This window comes from Bos indicus x Bos taurus, chromosome X, assembly GCF_003369695.1.
Source record: "Bos indicus x Bos taurus breed Angus x Brahman F1 hybrid chromosome X, Bos_hybrid_MaternalHap_v2.0, whole genome shotgun sequence".
Lineage (NCBI taxonomy): Eukaryota > Metazoa > Chordata > Mammalia > Artiodactyla > Bovidae > Bos > Bos indicus x Bos taurus.
In genome coordinates, this window is record NC_040105.1 from 143657225 (window position 1) to 143681109 (window position 23885).

General features: G+C 41.4%; 1 pseudogene; it reads left to right on the forward strand.

The window, feature by feature from the left end:
• Positions 1 to 16628: 16628 nt before the first annotated feature.
• On the forward strand, positions 16629 to 17550 carry LOC113887868 (annotated as a pseudogene).
• The last annotated feature ends 6335 nt before the right edge of the window (positions 17551 to 23885 follow it).

Consider the following 23885-nt stretch of genomic DNA (forward strand, 5'->3'; position numbering starts at 1 on the left):
TGCTACACGTGAGCTTTCTCTACTTGTAGTGAGTGAGGGCTACTCTCTAGTTGCAGTGTGAAGGCGTCTCATTGCAGTGACTTCTCTCGTTGCAGAGCACAGCCTCTGGGCATGCAGGCTTTAGTAGTTGGGGCACACAGGCTTAGTTGCTTCATGGCATGTGGGATTGTCCCAGACCAGGGATGGAACCTGTGCCCTCTGCATTGGCAGGTGGATTCCCAACCACTGGACCACCAGGGAAATCCCCTGTATGTATCTTTATATGTAACCTGGGTTTCTTGTAGACAACATATACTTAGGTCTTGTTTTTTATTCCCTTTGACAATTTATGCCTTCTATTAATTATTTTGCCTTTAGACACTGATATTTAAGGTGATTATTCATATAGTTGGATTAATACCTACCATATTTATTCATGTTTTCTCTTTTTCCCTGTCCCTGTTTTTGTCTTCTATGTTTTATATGCCTTCTGTGGTTCTGATAATTTTATATGATTCTGTTTTCTCTTCTTTTTTAGCATATTAGTTATACTTTCTTTACATTTTTCTTAGATATTTTCTTTTATAGTTTTATTTATATTATCCTAGAGTTTGCAGTATACTTTTACAACTAATCCAAGTTCACTTTCAAAGAATACTATACCACTTCATGGGTAATATGAGTCCTTTCCAATAGCAAACTAATTAATTTTTGATTAATAGGTTTTAGTGGTATGGTGGTAGGTGTAGGGGTATAGCAAGTGTTCCATGGAACTATGATTAGGTCTCAGGCTTCTGTGAGCCTATATTGTGGGCTGTGAACTTCACAAGCGCTTCACAGTTTTGTTCCCCCTTAAGTGGTACAGGATGTCTAGAAAGTGGTACAGGATGTCTAGAGTCGGCTGGAGTCGCGTTCCTTTGAGCACTAAAATTTGGGGTTAGTTACTAGGGCACTAACAATAATAAAAGGATGCCTATTTCCTAGATTGCCCATTTCTTGCTTTGCAAATTGCCCTTCATTAGGCTCTCATTTTAGAATCAAATTATAAGATTTTTTTTCAAAATTCTCTTTAAAGGCTCATATAGCTTTCACAGGTCTAGCCCTGGTTGGGGGGTGGGGAGTGTAGAAAGAGGGTGTTAATTAGCTATATCTCTAGATCTGACAAAAGCTAGTATGAAACCTAGCTTGTTATGTATATGAAACCTATACATACTGTTTTCCTTCTCTGGGTTGGTTAGACTCTTATTATCAAAGACTCCAGTAAGTTATGTGCTGGTGCTAAGTTGCTTCAGTTGTGTCCAACTATGTGTGACCCCATGGACTGTAGCCCACCAGGCTCTCTGTCCATGGGATTTTCCAGGCACAAATACTGGAGTGGGTAGCCATTCCCTTCTCTAGAGGATCTTCCCAACCCAGAGACTGAACTTGTGTCTCTTGCATCTCCTGCATTAGCAGGCAGGTTCTTTACCTGGGAATAGTGTCACCTGGGAAGCCCTGTGTGCTGGTGAAACAGTTTATTTTGAAGGCAGGCCTTGTTAAGAAGAACAGAGTTACCTTGGTATATTTCAAATGGTTACTTTTCTCCTCCTGCCCTAAGTCCTGGAGGATTTTTCTGAGATATTCACTGTGAGAACCTGCTAATGTTTCTGGAAATAAAACTCACAAAGTGTGGGGACTCCCCTATGACCAGGCCCCTCTGGATTTTTAACTTTTAGACTAGTCCACACTTAGACTAGCCTCCAGCAAGTTGTCAGTTGTAGTACAGGTTTTTATTTCCTGGCAATACTTCCTATAGAGGTTTCTGTTTATACGTTCTTGCCCCAGTAAGTTGTGATTCTCTGTATTCGCCTATTAGTCTCTAATTTGGGTGCATCAGTTTGGCCTGTGACCTCATTTCTCTGATGGATCTAAAAGAGTTGTTGATTTTTTAGTTTGATCAGCATTTTACTTAGAATGGAGTGATGCCTTCCAAGTTCCTTATGTTCCTGACTGGAAACTAGAAGTGTCTCATCCCATTTTAATATGGGATTATTTGTCTTGATTATTCAGTAGAAGGATCATCCATATATTATGGCTTTAAGTTCTAGTTTATTTTTGATGTTGTGGTTCTTTTAGCCTTGTAAATTGGTTTCTTTATTTTGGGATGGTCATTTATAATTCTTTTATGTTATGGCTTCATGTTTTGTGCCATGTTTAGAAAGACCTTTCCAACTTAAAAATATGAAAAATAATCACCCACATGTTCTTCTTGTACACATATTATTTCATTTTTATTTTTTATAAATTTATTTATTTTAATTGGAGGCTAAGTACTTTACAATATTGTAGTGGTTTTGCCATACATTGACAAGAATCCACCACAGGTGTACACGTGTTCCCCATCCTGAAGCCCCCTCCCACCGCCTTCCCCATCCCATCCCTCTGGATCATCCCAGTGCACCAGCCCTGAGCACCCTGTCTCATGCATTGAACCTGGACTGGCAATCTGTTTCACATATGATAATATACATGTTTCAATGCTATTCTCCCAAATCATCCCACCCTCACCCTCTCCCACAGAGTCCAAAAGACTGTTCTATACATCTGTGTCTCTTTTGCTGTCTCGCATAGAGGGTTATCATTACCATCTTTCTGAATTCCATATATATGTGTTGCTGCTGCTGCTGCTAAGTCACTTCAGTCATTTCCAACTCTGTGTGACCCCATAGACAGCAGCCCACCAGGCTCCCCCGTCCCTGGGATTCTCCAGGCAAGAACACTGGAGTGGGTTGCCATTTCCTTCTCCAATGCATGAAAGTGAAAAGTGAAACTGAAGTCGCTCAGTCATGTCCAACTCTTAGCGACCCCATGGACTGCAGCCCACCAGGCTCCTCCATCTGTGGGATTTTCCAGGCAAGAGTACTGGAGTGGGGTGCCATTGCCTTCTCTGATATATATGCGTTCAGTTCAGTTCAGTTGCTTAGTCGTGTCCAACTCTTCGTGACCCCATGAATCGCAGCACGCTAGGCCTCCCTGTCCATCACCAACTCCCGGAGTTCACTCAGACTCAAGTCCATCGAGTCAGTGATGCCATCCAGCCATCTCATCCTCTGTCGTCCCCTTCTCCTCCTGCCCCCAATCCCTCCCAGCATCAGAGTCTTTTCCAATGAGTCAACTCTTCGCATGAGGTGGCCAAAGGACTGGAGTTTCAGCTTTAGCATCAGTCCTTCCAAAGAAATCCCAGGGCTGATCTCCTTCAGAATGCACTGATTGGATCTCCGTGAGTCCAAGGGACTCTCAAGAGTCTTCTCCAACACCACAGTTCAAAAGCATCAATTCTTCGGCGCTCAGCTTTCTTCACAGTCCAACACTCACACCCATACATGACCACTGGAAAAACCATAGCCTTGACTAGACAGACCTTTGTTGGCAAAGTAATGTCTCTGCTTTTGAATATGCTGTCTAGGTTGGTCATAACTTTCCTTCCAAGGAGTAAGCGTCTTTTCATTTCATGGCTGCAGTCACCATCTGCAGTGATTTTGGAGCCCCCAAAAATAAAGCCTGCCTCTGTTTCCACTGTTTCCCCATCTATTTCCCATGAAGTGATGGGACCGGATGCCATGATCTTCGTTTTCTGAATGTTGAGCTTTAAGCCAACTTTTTCACTCTCCACTTTCACTTTCATCAAGAGGCTTTTTAGTTCCTGTTCACTTTCTGCCATAAGGGTGGTGTCATCTGTTAGTATACTGTATTGGTGTTTTCCTTTCTGGCTTACTTCACTCTGTATAATAGGCTCCAGTTTCATCCACCTCATTATAACTGATTCAAATGTATTCTTTTTAATGGATGAATAATATTCCATTGTGTATATGTACCACAGCTCTCTTATCCATTCATCTGCTGATGGACATCTAGGTTGTTTCCATGTCCTGGCTATTATAAACAGTGCTGCGATAAACATTGGGGTACACGTGTCCCTTTTGATTTTGGTTTCCTTGGTGTGTATGCCGAGCAGTGGGATATCTCCAATTGATATCTCCAGTTTTCTTGAAGAGATCTCTAGTGTTCCCCATTCTATTGTTTTCCTCCATTTCTTTGCATTGTTCACTTAGGAAGGCTTTCTTATCTCTCCTTGGTATTGTCTAGAACTCTGCATTCATTCATTTGGGTATATCTTTCCCTTTTTTGCTTGCCTTTTGCTTCTCTTCTTTTCTCAGCTATTTGTAAAGCCTCCTCAGACAACCAGTTTGCCATCTTCATTTCTTTTTCTTTGGGATGGTTTTGGTCACTGCCTCCTGTACAGTGTTACAAACCTCTGTCCATAGTTATTCAGGCACTCTGTCTACCAGATCTAATCCCTTGAAACTATTTGTCACCTCTTCTGTATGATCTTAACGGATTTGATTTAGGTCATACCTGAATGGCCAGCCTAGTGGTTTTCCCTGCTTTCTTCAAGCCTGAATTTTGCTATATAGAGCTGATGATCTGAGCCACAGTCAGCTCCAGGTCTTATTTTTCCTGACTGATAGACCTTCCCCATCTTATAGGCTTGGTATAGGCTTGATTATAGGCTGCAAAGACTATAATCAATCTGATTTCAGTATTGACCATCTAGTGATGTCCACGTTTAGAATCATCTCTTGTGTTGTTGGAAGAGAGTGTTTGCTACGACTGTCCTTCGTTTGTTCCTTTAATAGAGTATATTGATGTACTTTAAAGTTTTTGTATTTTCAGTGGCATGTCATGTTATTTTTCAGATAGCAGTCAGTGACTTCCATTGTGAAATCTAATGGAACTTTTACTTCTTATGGCACTTATTTTGTATTGTAGTCATCTGGAGAAATGGGAGAAGGGACTGTGTTTTTCTCCCCTCAACTTATAGCACTAAGCATAGTCTGGCCCCTCAGTACATTTTTTTAATTGATAAAAAACAAAGATCAAACAATCATTAAGAAACATCTGATCTTACTTTGCCCATTCTGACATCACCTATTATTTTGACTTTGTTTTGGTCACCCCAAAATGAAAGTCAAATGACTGAGTTTCTTTTTTTTACAGGACACAAGCACATGAAATGGAAAGTTGCTTACCATGAGACACAGGTATATGGTTTATCCACCACTCAAGTTACTTGTCACATTAGTTCAGTTCAGTCGCTCAGTCGTGTCTGACTCTTTGTGACCCCATGAATCGCAGCACACCAGGCCTCCCTGTCCATCACCAACTCCCAGAGTTCACCCAGACTCATGTCCTTTGAGTCAGTGATGCCATCCAGCCATCTCATCCTCTGTCATCCCCTTCTCCTCCTGCCCCAATCCCTCCCAGCATCAGGGTCTTTTCCAATGAGTCAACTCTTCGCATGAGGTGGCCAAAGTATTGGAGTTTCAGCTTTAGCATCAGTCCTTCCAATGAACACCCAGGACTGATCTCCTTTAGAATGGACTGGTTGGATCTCCTTGTTACATCAGTTAGTTGACCTAAAAATTTCAAACATTGAAAACAATGTCAGCAACCTGAGATCAAAATGCACCACTGACCTCTTAGTGGCAGGATAAATTTATATGCAGCTCATCTTGAAGAAATCTCATAAAACTGATAAGAAACAGGTTCACTAGGGCTCAATGTTCGGAGATGCACCAAACTATTGGCTTGGCCAAAAAGTTCATTCGGGATTGTTCCATCTGATGTTATGGAAGAATCCATGCAATATTTTTTGCCAGCCCAATAGTGGATAATATGCATTGCTGCTGCTGCTGCTAAGTCGCTTCAGTCATGTCTGACTCTGTGCGACCCCATAGACCACAACCCACCAGGCTCCCCCGTCCCTGGGATTTTCCAGGCAAGAACACAGGAGTGGGCTGCCATTTCCTTCTCCAGTGCATGAAAGTGAAAAGTGAAAGTGAAGTCGCCCAGTCATGTCCAACTCTTAGCGACCCCATTAGCATGGACAAAAAAATAATCATAGGTCATGATTTGGATATTGATATGCTCTTTACTCTTCTATTAATTTAATGATTTTCTGATCATCCAAGACTCCATTTTTGTAACTCTTTATTTTAAATAGCATTTGATTACAAACTTCTTTTGTTGGATTGGGCACAGCTTGACTCTTTTGTGCAGTGTTGGGAAATGTGCTTGCTGATCTTAGGTTTTTAAAATTTGAATTGAAATTATTTCTATCCATATCTAGGTGTTATTAAACTGAATCTCATACTAATTTATTGTAGCTAATATAAAGTATCTCTTAGGCTTTTAGATGCCTTGTATAGTGTATACATTACAGCTGAAGTTAAAAAAAATGTGCTCCATTTAGTTTTGGTGTATTATGGGTATCTTTCCTAATTCTAATCATGTTCTCAGTCTTACTCGGTTTATTGAATTGATTTCCCTGTAACTGTTAAAATAAAAGCTTATAATCTTGGGCTGTGAGATTATCTATCACTCTTGCTTTGTACCACTACATGTTATATTTTTATTACATTTGCTTCGGTGGTAGGATTCAAATGAGAAAGTTATATATAGGGACAAACGAGTACAATTTCTTTCCTTGTTTAAGTAACTAAAGCTGGAGTTCATCGGCCAAAGATCATTACACAGTTTTCATACTAGCTTTTCTCAGATCTAGAGATATAGCTAATTAACACCCCCTCTCCCCCACCCCTCCGCCCAGGGCTAGACCTGTGAAAGCTATATGAACCTTTAAAGAGAATTTTGAAAAAAAAATTTTGTAATTCGATTCTAAAATAAGAGCCTAATGAAGGGCAATTTGCAAAACAAGAAATGGGCAATCTAGGAAATAGTCATCCTTTTATTATTGGCAGTGCCCTAGTAAATAACCCCAAATTTTAGTGCTCAAAGCAATGCGGACACTTTAGACACTTATGTTGAAGTGGCAAAGGACCTCTCTTTGAACATTTAAACCATCAAAAGAGTGACCTGTAGTGATATCGGTTTCATTACTGGTCATTGTGATGTTCTGAACTAATTCCAAATATGGCCATTGTGCCTCCAATGCTGCTTAAAGGTTCCCCCATTTAGATTTGATTTGACAAGGGATTAAATATGAAGAGATGAGGCAGGTGAGGTTGACAGAGCTGGACTGATTACCTCATTTCTGGATTCCTGGAACATGCTTCTAATAGATTTCCATGCTTCCGGTTTTCCTCCTTAGTCAATAAAATTTCTCTACTACTACTCCCGTTCTACCAGAATCTACAACATGGCTTTTGTTTTCATCCTCTGCTTTCCTGCTTAGAAACGTCACAGACTTCCCACTTTCTGTAAATTTGAGTCCCTAGTTCATAATCTGATATTCAAGGCCCTTCATCGTCTTGCCTAACCACCCATTTCATGCACATGTTCTTGAGTGTCCACCATTGGGCCAGAACACCTAGGTCAGAACATTGCCAGAGCAGAGTAGAATTTTAACTGGGAAGTACCAAAACCATGACCTGGGATTCAACTATGTGTATCCAATTCCAAGACATACTTAGAGGCAAAGACTATTTGAAATCTCTTTGTGGAAGACTGAAGAGAGATAGAATGGGGTGGAAGGTGTGTGTCAGGCTGGGAAGGGAAGTTCAGAAAATAGTAACTGAACTAAAACTTTGATATTTATTATTGGCAACACATTTTATGTAGTGCGTGCTGTGTGCTCAGTTGTGACTGACTATTTGTGACCCATGGACTGTAGCCCACCAGGCTCCTCTGTTCACGGGATATCCCAGACAAGAATATTAAAATGGTTTTCCATTTCCTCCTCCAGTGGATCTTCCTGATCCAGAGATTGAACCCACATTTCCTGCATCTCCTGCATTGGTAGGTGGATTCTTTACCACTGAGCTACCTGGGAAGCCAATGATAGTAATTATTGGCAACACATTTTATGTAGCACCTAGAACCTATTGGTAGGAATAGGTAGAACATGTGTTTTTTTTTTTTCTTTTTAAATAAATTTTTATTGGCGTAAAGCTGCTTTACAGTGTTAGTTTCTGTGCTGTGCTAAGTCACTTCAGTTGTGACCAACTCTTTGTGAACCCATGGGCTGTAGCCCACCAGGTTCCTCTGTCCATGGGATTCTTTCTTTATGCAAGAATACAGGAGTGGGTTGCCATGCCCTCCTCCAGGGGATCTTCCCAACCCAGAGATCGAACCCACATCTCTTAAGTCTCCTGTATTGGCAGGCGGCTCTGTACAGCAAAATGAATCAATCATACATATTCATATACCCCCTCCCTTTTGGCCCTCCTTGCTATTCAGGTCACCACAGTGCATTAAGTGGTAGGTAGAGCATGTTAAAGGAACCACATTGAGCAAGTCACTACTTCTCATCCCTCGTCTGCACCCTGCCCCCTCCATGCCCTGTGCTACAGAGTGTGTGCTCCTTGGGCTGTACCTCTACTCAGGTCAAGATACTTCAACTGACCTTAGTAGTGACAGGAAGATTATCAGAGTTATGGATAGGAACAATGGTGGTTTGCTGGATATAGGCAGCTACTTGGAGGCATTTCCAAAATGAGTGTAGAGGGAGAGGTCTGGCTGGAGATGAGCTGGGAAGTTACCCACATGTGCTTGTAATCCAGGGAATGGGTGATATCCTCCATGGAGAATGTGTGGGATAAAAGGAGAAAAGAACTCTGGGGAATACTAACAGTTAAGGGATGGATAGAGGCTGAGAGAAAAAGAGGCCAGTAAGAGCAATAGGAGAAGTGGCTAATAACAGTGGTGTGGTGACTGGACTGAGAATGTGTTTCAGTAAGGAGGAAGGCATCCACAGATCCAACGGTTACAGAGAAACCAAGATAGATGTGGCTGGAATTGTGTCTACCAGATATGGCCATACAGAGGTCAGTGGCAGCCTCGGAGAAAGTGTTTGGGTAGTGATGAGATCAGTGCATGTGGTGAGCAAGTTGACAGAGGAAATCTGGATTATTCGTTTCAGGTATTTTCCAGAGAAGGACGAGAAAGAGAAAAAGGAAGTGGCTAGAAGCCTGTGTGAGGAAAAGGAAGGATCTTTAAAGGAAAGGAAAGCCTTAAGCAGGTATATTGGTAGAGGGGGATGGATCAGAGGAGTGAGAGTTGAAAGTAAAAAAAAACAACCGAGGGTAGGTGGGCTGGAGGAGATAGGAGGGATGGAAGTTTGAGTACAGGGTGGGTGGGGAGGCTGGATAGCCATGTCCCTTCCTCTGGCCAAAAGAAAGAGTGGGTTCCAGGTACAGGAAAGTTTGCACAGTGAAAGGAAATCGAGACTGGGCACATCTCCTATCAGCTACCTCTTCCTCACCAGTTCAGATCCTCTGGGCCTGATTGTCTCAGGGGCCTTTGGCTATTGCTTCGTTTCAGCCCATTCTCTCAATGGGCTCAGACACACTGACAAGGTGTAACCCTGCAGCTTCTTAGCTCTGGGCCCTGGCAATTTTCCTGCAGACATTGAGGCTTGAGACAGGGCGGGACAGCCTGGAGCACCCATGCATAGTGTAGCCTGGAAGAGCCTGGAAATGTGGAGGAGTTAATGCAGCCCAGGGGTGCAAACTTTTAACAAAGAAAACCTTTGTATTGACTCTCATTCCTTTGTGCTAAGTTGCTTTAGTTGTGTCAGACTCTTGAGACCCCATGCACTGTAGCTCACCAGGCTCCTCTGTCCATGGGATTCTCCAGGCAAGAATACTGGAGTGGGTTGACATGCTCTCCTCCAGGGATCTTCCTGACCTGAGGACTGAACCCACATCTCTTACGTCTCCTGCATTGGCGGGGAAATTCTTTACCACTAGCACCACCTGGGAACCTTCCCTGGGAGTGCTCTCTAATAACTTACGAGGCTGAATCTTATGGCTTCTGTCTGTCAGAATGGCTGAATTTCAGCACTTTCTTATGATTCAACCAAATAGCACATAAAGCATTGTTCTGACTTTTGGGGACCTCAGTTAAGAAACACTTAATGGTCTTATCAAAGTAGGAGGTATAGTCACCTACTGAACAGGAGCTCTCATTTTGTTTTTTAAAGATCATGTTTAAGCATTTTTATGTTCTATTTTTTGGCCATGCCATGTGGCATGCAGGATATTAGTTCCCTGACCTGGGATTGAACCCATGCCCCGTGTAGTGGAAGCATAGTGTCTTAACCACTGGATTGCCAGGAAGTCCCATAAGCTTATTAATAGCTCTCATCTATTCAGCAATTCGTGAGTATCAGACAGTATGTTAATTGTTTTACATACATAATCTTATTAAGATATAAAGTAGGTATTATTTTTCCCATTTTACTCATGAGGGAACTGAGACAAAAAGAATTTAAATAACTTGTTCATGACCATACAGCTAGTAAATGGTGGATCCAGATATCAAACCCAAGTCTGTCTGGATTCTAAGCCTGCAATCTCTTTACAGCATTATGTTGTCTTGCCTAATATAAATGTGATAGACAGTTACAGGAAGACTGTTAAAAGGGATAGACTAGAAGTTGTGAGGGCCCAGCTGGATTTAAAATTATGAGTTCATAGTGGCTCAAATATATATAGTGGTACAGGGCTTCCCTGTAGCTCAGATGGTAAAGAATCTGCCTGCAATGCAGAAGACCCAGATTCAATCCCTGGGTCGGGAAGATCCCCTGGAGAAGAAAATGGCAACCCACTCCAGTAGTCTTGCCTGGAGAATTCCACGGATAGAGGAGCCTGGCGGGCTACAGTCCATGGAGTTGCAAAAAGTTGACATGACTGAGCGATTAACACAGACAGACAGTGTTCTCCAGCTGTGTTCAGCCATTTGGCCATAGGATCAGAGAAGGCTGGTAATTAAATTTATTCAGAAATGGTGTATGGTTTTGATAGTGAACAATGTACAGTGGAAAGAACAGGGAGCAAGGGGATTGAGGATAAAAGAGAGTGCAGTGACTGACCATGGCATCCAGACTGGGTAAGTGAAAAGTGAGGCTCAGTGGAGGCAAACTAATAGGGAGGCAATGGAGGGGTTGTGAGTTTAAAGATCAGGTTTATTGGGGAACAAACAGTTGGAAAGTCTGCAGGATAAGAGTTGTGGGGAGAGTGGCAAATTGGTTTGAAGGTATTAAAGGTGGAGTGAAAATCCCTGGGAATGAGAAAGTCATGGCACTGCGAGGCCATGGCAGTGTATTGATCATCCTTATGGTCAGGTCTGGCCTCGCTGCCTGTTTTGTCAATAAAGTTGTATTGGAACACAGCATGTCTATTTGTTTGCATATTGTTGATGGCTGCTTTCAAGCTACAACAGTAGAGGCAGGTAGTTGCAAAAGAGCCAGTGTATCCTACAAAGCCTAAAATATTTACTGTATGGTACTTAAAGATGTCCGGTGACCATGGTTTCGAAAATGCAATGGGGGAGTAAGGTGAACGGTGACATAGCTCTCCCTAACCCTCACCTTCACCCCGCATGTAGGCTGTGGGAGAGAATACAGCCTTGAGATGGCTTTATGGGACATGGTGCTGTAGGTGGGGAAGCACCTTTCAATCAGCAACAGGAGATGGAGTGAATGTTCAGGGAAAAAGTGGACACATAGAAGTGGACTTTGTCTACCGTGGTTCGAATTCCAGACTGTGCAGTGGAAATGTTGCGAGAGAGAGGAGGAGTTCAGACATTGGATAGAAAAGGGAGGAAGAGAGGATTGGCATTGAGATAACTGTTGGATTGTTGATGTCTAGCCAGAGCTTGCAATTTGGGTGGTGCCCAAGGATCACAGGCATAAAAAGGGAAGGAGGAATTTACCCAAGGTTCTCATTTGGGTCAGGCTGAGCTACTTCCAGATTGCCTCTAGTTTAGTTACGAATTCCAAATTCCAAAGGCAAGCTGCCCATGGCATGGTGGCTTCCAGGACAGCCCTAGGCCTCTCTAATTTCCTTGTTTTGGCGGTCTGAGAGAAATGTCATCTGGTAATTTTTGAATATAGAATAAAATCCTGTTTTTCCCCTAATGGAATATTCATGGATTTTGCTTTCTGTCAGTGGAATTAGAAAAATTGTAAATTTACTTTTTGGTCACCTAGTCAGAGAATGTGCATGCTGATAACTTTTGTTTTAAAGTAGTAAACTATTTTTTAAATATATATTAAATTTTAAAAATGTATATCTATATATATAGAAGGCATTCCTAGGTCAGAGTCATCTCCTTTCTCTTTTCTATCTTGAATAGTGTTCAGAACCGTAAGTTCCATCAAGGCAGGGACCATATTTGGCGTTTTCATTGTTGTGTCGTTACAGCCTAGGAATAGTAAAAACTCAATAAATTTTTGTTAGGTAAATAAGAAAAATGGTTTTTCCCTTAATGGAGTATGACTTAGGTGTTAATGCTGAAAATATTGGAAAATATGGTTTATGATTTTCCATGAAACCTAGTGCTTGCTCAAACTGCACAGAAAAAAAAACCTATAGATTCTACCAGGTTTTAAAAAAGTACCACATGAGACATTTTTAAAGAAATAAATGCTTTAGGAAAAATTTCTGGTTTGAATTATATTAGCATTGGTAAATTTTTATGTATGTGTCCTTTTTAAAATGTTATTGTAGTATAGTTGATTTACAGTGTGTTAATTTCTACTGTACACCAAAGTGATTCAGTTATACATGTATATATTCTTTTCCGTTGTGTTTTATCACAGGCTATTAAATATAGTTTCCTGTGCCCTATAGTAGGACCTTGTTTATGGAAATACATCATTTTCAACATGATTTTAAATGAAAGATGTTTGAGGGACCTGAGGTAAAATAGGAGGAAAAGACAGAAAATCTAAGTTTTCAGTGTCTCAGTCCTTTGGGGCTGCTACCATAGAAAAATCATAGACTGGGTGGCTTAAACAACAAACATGTATTTCTCACAGCTATCATAGAAAAATCATAGACTGGGTGGCTTAAACAACAAACATGTATTTCTCACAGTTCTGGGGGCTGCTGGCAAGTCCAAGATCAGGTGCTGAAAGATTCAATATCTTCTGGGGACCTGCTTCCTGGTCCATAGATAGCCAACCTCTGGCCGTGTCCTCACACAGTGGAGGGGGCAGAGAGAGAGTGCATTTTATAAGTGCACTAATGTGATTCATGAGGGCTCCACCCTTATGACCTAAGTACCTCCCAAGGTCGGTCCCCACTTCCTAATACCATCGCATGGGAGATTAGGTTTCAACATGTGAATTTTGGAGGGATGCAAACGTTCAGTGTATAGCGCTCTACTACAATACTTTATAGTCAAAATCACAAATAGAATCATTGCCAAAGTTGGGAAGGAACATAGGTGATAAGCCAAAGAATTACAAATCTGGACCACCATGAGAGAAATAGAAATTGAACCAGGGATCTTGTCTTGCCTTCATCTATGAATATTTTGAGAAAGAATGCGTAAGAGAATGGCTTCAAGTTGCTTGAGAGAGACCTTACTGAATTTGCGCTTTAGAAAGAGGCAGTATGGCATGGTGGTTTAGAATCTGGGCTAGTGTGTCTCGGCTCTACCACTTAGTAGCTGTGTGGCCTTGAGAAATTTATGTACCTTCTCTAGGCCTCAGTTTCTTCATCTGGATAGTGGAGTTTATAATTGTACCTCTCTTATAGGGTTGTGTGAGTATTAAATTAGTGTGTATATATATATTGGAGAAGGGCATGGCAACCCCCTCCAGTATTCTTGCCTAGAGAATCCCATGGACAGGGGAGCCTGGTGGGCTACAGTCCATGGGGTCACAAAGACTCGAACATGACTGAAGCAACTTAGCATATATATATATATACACACACACATACATATATAATATTATATTTAGTATATATTTATTGCAAATTTTAATATAATAAATATTAATATAATATTTAACATTAATAAAAATTTAATTGTTTATTATGTAAATTATATTATTTATATATAAATATATAAATGTTTTTATATTTAAAATGTTTAAATAAAAAGTTTACAAAATTTAAAACCTTTTAATAAATATTTTAATACATATATAATATATAAATATATTGTTGTATACACATTTATTAATATTGATAATAAAATATTTAATAAATATTTAACATGATAAATAGTATATATTTATTATATATTTATAATATATCACATATATATTATATATATATATATATATATATATATACCATAATCTGGTTCATAATAGGAACTCAAGATCATTATGATGATAATGATAATGTTTGGTATCAAGTAAAAAGGACTCTTGTTTTACCAATTTAGTACCCAGTTCAATAGCCAAGTGAAAGATTTTGCTTAATTTTAACTTGGCCTTGGCCATTTTGGCACTTTGAGCATATCATGGAAGAGGATTTACAATTTGTTGGGGGAGGTGGTCTGTATTTTTTAATCCTTTTCCCCTCTGAGTTTCTAAGTGAAGTGAAGTGAAAGTCATTCAGTCCTACTCTTTGCGATCCCATGGACTATACAGTCCCTGGAATTCTCTAGGCCAGAATACTGGAGTGGGTAGCCTTTCCCTTCTCCAGGGGATCTTCCCAACCCAGGGATCGAACCCAGGTCGTCTGAGCCACCAGGGAAACCCAAGAATACTGGAGTGGGTAGCCTATCCCTTCTCCAGCAGATCTTCCTGACCCAGGAATGGAACCAGGGTCTCCTGCATTGCAGGCGGATTCTTTACCAACTGAGCTATCAGGGAAGCCTGTCTTGAGTTTCTGCTGCTGCTGCTAAGTCACTTCAGTGGTGTCCGACTCTGTGCGACCCCATAGACGGCAGCCCACCAGGCTCCCCCGTCCCTGGGATTCTCCAGGCAAGAACACTGGAGTGGGTTGCCATTTCCTTCTCCAATGCATGAAAGTGAAAAGTGAAAGCGAACTCGCTCAGTCGTGTCCGACTCCTAGCGACCCCATGGACTGCAGCCTACCAGCCTCCTCCGTCCATGGGATTTGCCAGGCAAGAGTACATTTGAATCAGTTCTAATGAGATGGATGAAACTGGAACCTATTATACAGAGTGAAGTAAGCCAGAAAGAAAAACACCAATACAGTATACTAACGCATATATATGGAATTTAGAAAGATGGTAACAATAACCCTGTGTACGAGACAGCAAAAGAGACACTGATGTATATATCAGTCTTATGGACTCTGTGGGAGAGGGAGAGGGTGGGGAGATTTGGGAGAATAGCATTGAAACATGTATAATATCATGTATGAAATGAGTCGCCAGTCCAGGTTCGATACACGATACTGGATGCTTGGGGCTGGTGCACTGGGACAACCCAGAGGGAGAGTATGGGGAGGGAGGAGGGAGGAGGGTTCAGGATGGGGAACACGGGTATACCTGTGGCGGATTCATTTCGATATTTGGCAAAACTAATACAATATTGTAAAGTTTAAAAATAAAAAAAAAGAGTACTGGAGTGGGTTGCCTCTAGGACAATTCTAAAAATCGTGGCCTTTTCTTGGTGTACTTCAAAATAGTACCATAAGGTGGAGCTCTTCCCTTACTCTAGAATTCCGAATGGCTTGACTAAGACTTGACTATATAGAGAGTAATGAAAGCCGCTTAAAATTATGGTCTTGGTACACTAAAAGTAGTCTTGTATTTTAAAAGAATAACATTATAAAAAGTTCAAACTTTAACTATCTCACAATAGACAAGTACTTGCTTCTAGAAAAATCAAAACATCCATTTGAAGATTTTAGATTCAAATCAGAGACATGAGAAATTCTAAAATATTAGGCAATCTAAAATGAAATGCATAATATAAAGCACTTTACATAGTGAATGCCTAATGTATGTGTGTGTGTTACACATCTCAATCTCCTAAAGACTGTTAAAAGGTCTCAAATTGATGTCTGAATGTGCTTGCTCTTGTGAGGACTGGGTAAATCCAGGTCAGTTGTCTGAAGTCATTTGCTTTCATATTGCAGGTGTCTATCCCGGGTGTCTAGCATGGCTGTAGGCCTTCAGTGCTGATGAGGATGATGGATCCACCTATATACCTTGTGACCAGCACATGGTGAGAGATAGAATGCCAAATATTCTCACCCTGTTTATGACAAAAGTTCTGGATACTCATTCAGGTTCAAGCAAACCAAATCTAATCACAGGGAACATCAGAGGCTGGTACAACTTGGATGGATGGGGTTCCTCAGGGCTTAATCAGGAAATCTTAGTTCAGTCAGAAGAGGGTATCAACTGGATAGTGGCATTGTGAATAATTTTTTTGTATATATGCCAGTGCAGGAGATGCAAGAGACCTGGGTTCAGTCCCTGGGTTGGGGAGATCCCATGGAGGAGGTAATGGCAACCCACTCCACTATTCTTGCTTAGGAAGTCCAATGGACAGACGAGCCTGGCATGCTACAGTACATGGGATCGCAAAGAGTCAGGCACAACTGAGGACACACACAGTCGGTTTGTCATTGCTTGCCTTCCAAGGAGCAAGCGTCTTTTAATTTTATGATGGCAGTCACCATCCACAGTGATTTCGGAGTCCAGGGAAATAAAGTCTGTCACTGCTTCCACTTTTTCCCCTTCTATTTGTCATGAAATGATGGGACCAGATGTTGTGATCTTGGATTTTTTAATGTTGAGTTTCAACCAGCATTATTGTCACTCTCCTCTTTCACCCTCATCAAGAAGTTCTTTAGTTCCATATGTATATATTCTGATATGAATTGAAAATCTTTTATAAAATTGGCGGATATTTTAGAAAAATTCTTGGTGTTGACGCCCGAGAATCGGAGACAGTCCCAGCTGCGGGGTCGCAGCTCTTCCAGCCACCTGACAATGTCGTCTCACTTAGTAGAACAGCTGCCGCCCCCGCACAACAACAACAATAACTGTGAGGAAGGTGAACAGTCTTTGCCACCGCCTGCTGGCCTCAACAGTTCCTGGGTGGAGCTGCCCATGAACAGCAGCAATGGCGATGCAAAGAATGGGGGGCTAGAGCTGTACCCTCCTCATCCTCCATCCACAATGGAGACATGAAGATTCTTTTGGATGCACAGAATGAATCCAGACAGAGCAGTTCAAGAGGCAGTTCTCACTGTGACAGCCCTTCCCCACAAGAAGATGGGCAGATCATGCTTGATGTGGAAATGCACACCAGCAAGGACCATAGCTCTCAGTCAGAAGAAGTTGCAGAAGGAGAGAAAGAGGTGGATGCTCTGAAGAAAAGTGTAGACTGGGTGTCCGATTAGTCCAATAGACCTGAAAATATTCCACCCAAGGAGTTGCACTTCAGGCACCCTAAATGTTCTGTTTCCTTAAGCATGAGAAAAAGTGAAGCCATGAAGAAAGGGGGGATCTTCTCCTCAGAGTTTCTTAAGGTGTTCATTCCATCTCTCTTCCTCTCCCATGTTTTGGCTTTGGGGCTAGGTATCTACATTGCAAAATGACTAAGCATGCCTTCTGCCAGCACCTACTGAGGGAAGAGAAGAGCCCCTGGGCCAGCATGAGACTTGTGAAGTGGTGTCTTGTCACAGTAGTTTATTTGAACTTGAGACCATTGTAAGCATGTCCCAATCTCCTCCCTCTTTTTACATATCCAAGTTCCAGTAACTCTCAAATTCAGTATTTTATTCCCACTCTGTTGAGGCTTTTTACTAACCTCCTTGCCTTTTTGGCCTGTAAAACACTTCTGCTGCTTCTACTGCTGCTAAGTCGCTTCAGTCGTGTCCGACCCTGTGCGACCCCGTAGACAGCAGCCCACCAGGCTCCCCCATCCCTGGGATTCTCTAGGCAAGAATACTGGAGTGGGTTGCCATGTCCTTCTGCAGTGCATGAAAGTGAAAAGTGAAAGTGAAGTCGCTCAGTCATGCCCGACTCTTCACGACCCCATGGACTGCAGCCTACCAGGCTCCTCCATCCATGGGATTTTCTAGGCAAGAGTACTGGAGTGGGGTGCCATTGCCTTCTCCATAAAACACTTCAGAATTTCCTAATAAGAGTTTACTGGTGTTTAGAAATTTGGAAGGGCTTCTTTACCGCAAACGCCACCAGCAGATTTAACTTTGTCAAGAATGCCGTTGTCTCCTCTCAGTACCACCAGACCTAGACCTGCACCATTCATGGTATAAATCTTACTCTTTCAAGATAACTCCCACCTGTCTCTTCCAATGAGACCAGGTTGCAAATGATAAGAAAGCTACATGTTGTTTTGTTTTTCAAGACAAAGGGACACTTGAATTTATAGTTATGAAAAGAGAAAACAAAAACAAATAAAACAAAGTACGACACAAGGAAAAAAAATATCCTGGGCAATAAAAAGTTATTTTAAACCAAAAAAAGAAAATGAAAAATTCTTAAAAATGAATATATAGTATTTTCGTAATCAAAATAAAGTAACCCAATCTCATTCTGGAAGAATGAACAAACAAAATAAACAAAGGTGAAAACTAGATGATATCCAAAGCTCTGGTCTTGGAGGGGAGCCCATAGTATCACCAAAACTAAAATATGGGCTAAATATGGGTGTTAACACTGGGGTATGGAGCCAAGAGTCCAGGTTCTACGTGATGAGAACAAACATAAGTTGATTTGACAACAACGCATATAGTGGTGGTGAGTGATTCTGAATAAGTGCTTAGAGAGAAAGGAATCCACCCCTTCAGGATGAGCAAAGCCAAGCCTTCCCAAGATTATCTGGGTGCCTGACAAGTTCTGTGGTGTGCGTGAGGTGGGAGACAAGCTCCATGACTTGGGTCCTGGTCCATTGCCTCTGAATTGTGGTTGGGAGGCCAGTAGAGTTAGCCTTCTGTGTGTGCGGTTTATTCATCCTAACTGTGTATTGAAAATGTTTGGGGGGAAAAAATTCCAGAAAGTTCCAAAAAGCAAAATTTGAATTTACCATGCACTGGCAACTATTTACATAGCATTGACATTATATTATATATTATATTTAATCTAGAGATGATTTAAAGCATACAGGAATATGTGTATAGGTATATGCCAATACTGAGCCATTTTATATAAGGGACTTGGGCATCCATTTGGTGGGGATGGGGTTGTCCTGGATCCAATCCCCACACAAGCTGAGGGATATCTGTACTCAGTTTCCTGGTCTGAGGTTGTTGGGGTAGCTCAGGGTTGGGGAGTGGCAGGTTAGGTTTTGATGGGCCAAATGCAGGCCCCTTCCTTTTCTTGGATTTCTGGACCATTCTCAACAGGTGACACTCTAGAGTTATAAATGTATCGGCAGCACTCCTGTCCTGGCATGCAGTGTTATATTCATGAAATATAACAGCGAGGAAGGCTGCATAGTGCTCCAATGGGAAACTGATTGGTGAAGAAGCATCACTTTGGTTAAAGGAGAACCTGAGAATGTTCATCTGCCTCCTCAAGCCCAGACCAGCTGTGAGTCCTGTTAGTTTTGCCTTAAGTAAAGCTACTTGGTCCCATCACTGCCTTTTTCCTCACAGTGCTTTTGTCCCAGGAATAAGAAAAAAAGTGCTTCTACCATATTCCCCAGGTGCTTGATGGAAAGCACTGGAGGCTGCCAAACCCGCTGGAGTTCCCCCTTTTCCTGTGTGTGTGTGTGTGTGTGTGTATGAGAAAGAGAGAAAGAGGGAGAGAAAGAAAGAATGAGTAATAAACACAAAAGAGCCAGCAAAATTGATATGTAGGCCAGAAAGGCAAGATTCAAAAAATTACTATGAACGAGACACCATGATTTATGGGATTAGAGGCAGCTATCAAAGCTGAAGTACACATTTAGGATTCTAAAGTTAAGGAAACAAGAGAAAATTGGTGGGAAACAATCTCGATGACCAGGAATCTAAAGGACAGATACTAGCAATTGTTATTTTATACATCTGTTTTTGGTGTTAGTTATATAAGCATATACCCCTTTGTTAATTAATTGTATCTTTATAGCTGTGTTATATTAGGCAATTACTTGACCTATTTGTTTTCCCAACTCTACTAAAATTTTGCAAGAAATGGAGTGTCATCAGATAAAAGAATTGACCATAAAGGTAGATCCATCATTTTGCCTTTCTCACCACTGAACAGTGCCTCTGTGTATGCATCAGAAAAGAAAGATATTAAGGCCCCAGCTTGTTTTTCTGTTTAGATGAGAAATATCATGTCTTTGTGTAATTGGGTTTGTTTTGAAACACAGATTTTTTTCAGGCCAGATTTTTTCTCTGACCCAATTTTTCCCTCTCTTCTGTCACTTGGCTTATTTAAAATATGAAACTGGGAATCAGGCACTTGAGGCCTCATGATGACTGTGTCACTGATTTGGTATGTGATCTTGGCCAACATACTTAACAAATGAGGCACAGAAAGGTTAAATGGGGTTCGAAGGACTGTAAACACTGACCTGCCTCATTATGATATTGTTTAGGTCTAGTACTTTTTTTAAACCAAAACCCAAAGCAAAGCAATTTAAAGCAAAGCACACAAGTTTTTTTCTACATTTTTCCTACTCCCTTTCCCTTTCTTACTCCCTGCTCCCCTCCTTTCCCATATCTGTTGATTGAGTCCAGAGTAGAGATGGTCCCTTTTCAGAATGTCTCTCATCCCTCTTTGTCTGGGCTGTTAAGCAATCCAGCAGCATCTTTTGGGTGTGCTTTTGGGTATTTGGTCTTTGCAAATGGGGAAAGAGTTCTATTTGGGGAGACATAAAAATTTGTTTTGAATCATATGGCCCTTGCAAATCAATACTGGGTATGTTGAGGGATCTAGGCTTAACCTCAGTTCCATCCATGATTAACTGTGCACTCAGGCCCCATTTGAGGGGTAATAGAAGGGAAACCTGGGGTCACCAATCTGTCTGGGAAAAACATACTTACTTGCTAGAAAGCCCAATAGAGGACTTTGTGTTTGAAGCCATCTGAGAAACCCTATGACCATGAGCATTAATTTGTTCTTGACCTTATCAAAGGCTCAGTGGTAAAGAACCCAATTGCCAATGCAGGAGATATGGGTTCAATTCCTGGGTTAGGAAGATCCTCTGGAGGAGGAAATGGTAACCCACTCCAGTATTCTTGCCTGAAGAGGAGCTTGGTGGGCTACAGTCCATGGGGTTGCAAAAGTCGGACATGACTTAGTGACTAAACAACAGTCAATAAAATAACTACTAAGTTATTTACGTACTGTATAGCTCATATGTATATCATGTATATTAGATTAAAAATGATAAGGACAGTCATGTATTTTAATTTCTTGGAAATATAATTTCAAAGCATAGTCATAATAAAACAGGGCTTTATAACATCTATTTGAGGATCTGGTGATATAGACTGTGATTCCTGATAATGCAGTCTGTAATGGGACTCCAAATGGCTCTTTTCTAATTCTCATTTCTATGTTTGCATGTATGCATGCTAAGTTGCTTCAGTTGTGTCTGACTCTTTGCGACCCCATGGACTATAGCCTGCCAGGCTCCTCTGTCCATGGGATTCTCCAGGCAAGAATACTGGATTGGGTTGCCACGCCCTCCTCTAGGGGATCTTGCAGACCCAGGGATCGAACCCACATCTCTTATGTCTCCTGCATTGGCAGGCAGGTTCTTTACCACTACTGCCACCTTGGAAACCCCAATTTCTATGTGTAGCTATAACCAACTCTACTAGTAGGACTATATTAGTATCTTCTGAATTGTACCAAATGCGTAAACTACTTTAAAATGCTTCTGGGTTCAATCCCTGGGTTGGGAAGATCCCCTGGAGAAGGAAATGGCACCCCACTCCAGTATTCTTGCCTAGAGAATTCCATGGATAGAGGAGCCTGGTGGGCTACAGTCCATGGGGTCGCAAAGAGTCAGACATGACTTAGTGACTAAACAACAACTTAGAATGCAGAAATCTACACTGGAGTATATTGGTTCAGTTGCAAATAAAAGAATAATTTCTCTCTCAACCATACATGCTGGAAAACTTGCCTTTCTTGACACCTTTTCCTTTCCTTTTCTCTCCTTCTCCATCTTATGACATTTTTTTTTTTTTTTTTTGGCAGCACCATGCTGTTTGTAGGATCTTAGTTCGCAGACCAGGGATCAAACCTGAGTCGTTGGCAGTGAGAGCATGAGTCCTAACCACTGGACACCAGGGAATTCCCTCTCCTTTTCAGTCTTATGGATTTCACCTTCTGTGGTAGACCTTGCCAATTACCTCCCAAATCCATTCTTCCTTTTTTTTTTTTTTAAATAAGAGAAACTGGACTTTTAGCTGAACACATGTTAATTCAGTTTTCCTTGTATGTGTCCATGTGACTAAGTTCTGGCTGATGAGGTACACGTGGGTGTGTTGTGTGATCATTTCAGCAAGTCGAAAAGGTAGAGATCACACATTTCTTCTCGTCTTCCTCCAGCACACAGTCTGGAACAAGGATGTTATGGCTAGAATTCTAGCATTCATTTTCATACTCCTGGCAGAATGTATACAACTAGGAGTCTTGATTCCTGAAGATTTCCTGGTGCTGTCATACTAGTCCTGGCCTGCCTACTTCTGAAGTTCTTATTTAAGCTACCCTTGTTTTGTGGTGATATGCACAGAAAATAGTTTTCAGGACAAAGATAATGGGTTTGATTTGGGGTATGTGAAATATGAAGCATTGGCAGGTTACTCAGGGAAAAATGTACAAGAGTCAGGGCTGTGGAGAGATGGTAGGACTGAATGAAACCATGCAGCTTTCTCTGCTTCTGTTCTCCTGCTATCTGGTATACTTGTTAAAATCCAGAGGAAATAGCATTAGTTCCACAGAGCTACTTTGGAAAATGTTGGCTTATACTACAAGGCCAGTGAGCGTCTAACTGGTCTTTCAGTCACTCCCAGTTCTTGCCTTTTGAAAGTATTTTATACATTTTTCCCAAGGAACTTCTTTTTTTAAAAAAGAAAACTTCTTAAAAAATAATTAGTTGTTGTTTTTTTTTTTTTGGCCACACTGCATAGTGTGTGGAATCTTAGTTTCCTGACCAAGGATCGAACCCGCACCCCCTGCATTGGAAGCATAGAGTCTTAACCCCAGGACCACCCAGGAAGTCCTCCAAGGTAACTTCTTGAAACTATTTTGACCTGTGCCTACTGACTAGAGTTTGATTTACTTATGGTGACACTCACGGCCCTCCACAATCTGGACTGAATCTACTTTTCCAATTTGTTTTCATTGTGTCTTTTCATGCACCCCAAGCTTTTGTCAGACTGATGTTGACAGTCTGTCCAAATAGACTCCCTGTCCTATTTATGCTCCAAATTTTCTCTATTATGCCTTTGTACACACTCAGGATCATCTCTAGCCCATTTTGGTATGAAGCAGAAAAAGATGTCTCTTCCTCAGACACTTACTTCCATCTGTCAAAAAATTGTTGTTGTGTACTGATTGGTAGAAAATGACATTTTCCTGTGATCTAGTAGAAAATTTTTGTAATAAATGTACAAATCACTCACCTTTGAAGTAACAAGAAAGTTATTAAAATATGAACATTTTCAACTAATAGGGGTATTAACAAGGTGGACAGTGCCCTCTTAGGTGTAGTACTTTTGCAGCACGCAGACTGAAGAACCATGAGGGAGGCCCTACTTGTATTGTTCCCTCCACCTGAAATTTTACCCACCATCTTCGCATGTCCAAGGGCTACTCAAATGCCACTATCACAAAGCTTTTCCTGATTCTTCAAGGTGAAAATAAGTCTCCTCTCATCCTGAAAACTGGAGAAGGCAATGGCAATCCACTCCAGTACTCTTGCCTGGAAAATCCCATGGACAGAGGAGCCTGGTAGGCTGCAGTCCATGGGGTCACCAAGAGTTGGACACGACTGAGTGACTTCACTTTCATGCATTGGAGAAGGAACTGGCAACCCACTCCAGTGTTCTTGCCTAGAGAATCCCAGGAATGGGGGAGCCTGGTGGGCTGCTGTCTATGGGGTCCCACAAAGTCGAACATGACTGAAGTGACTTAGCAGCAGCAGCAGCATCCTGAAAACGCAGTATGTTTTATCTGGACCTCTCTTAGGGTATTTATCACTTTCTATT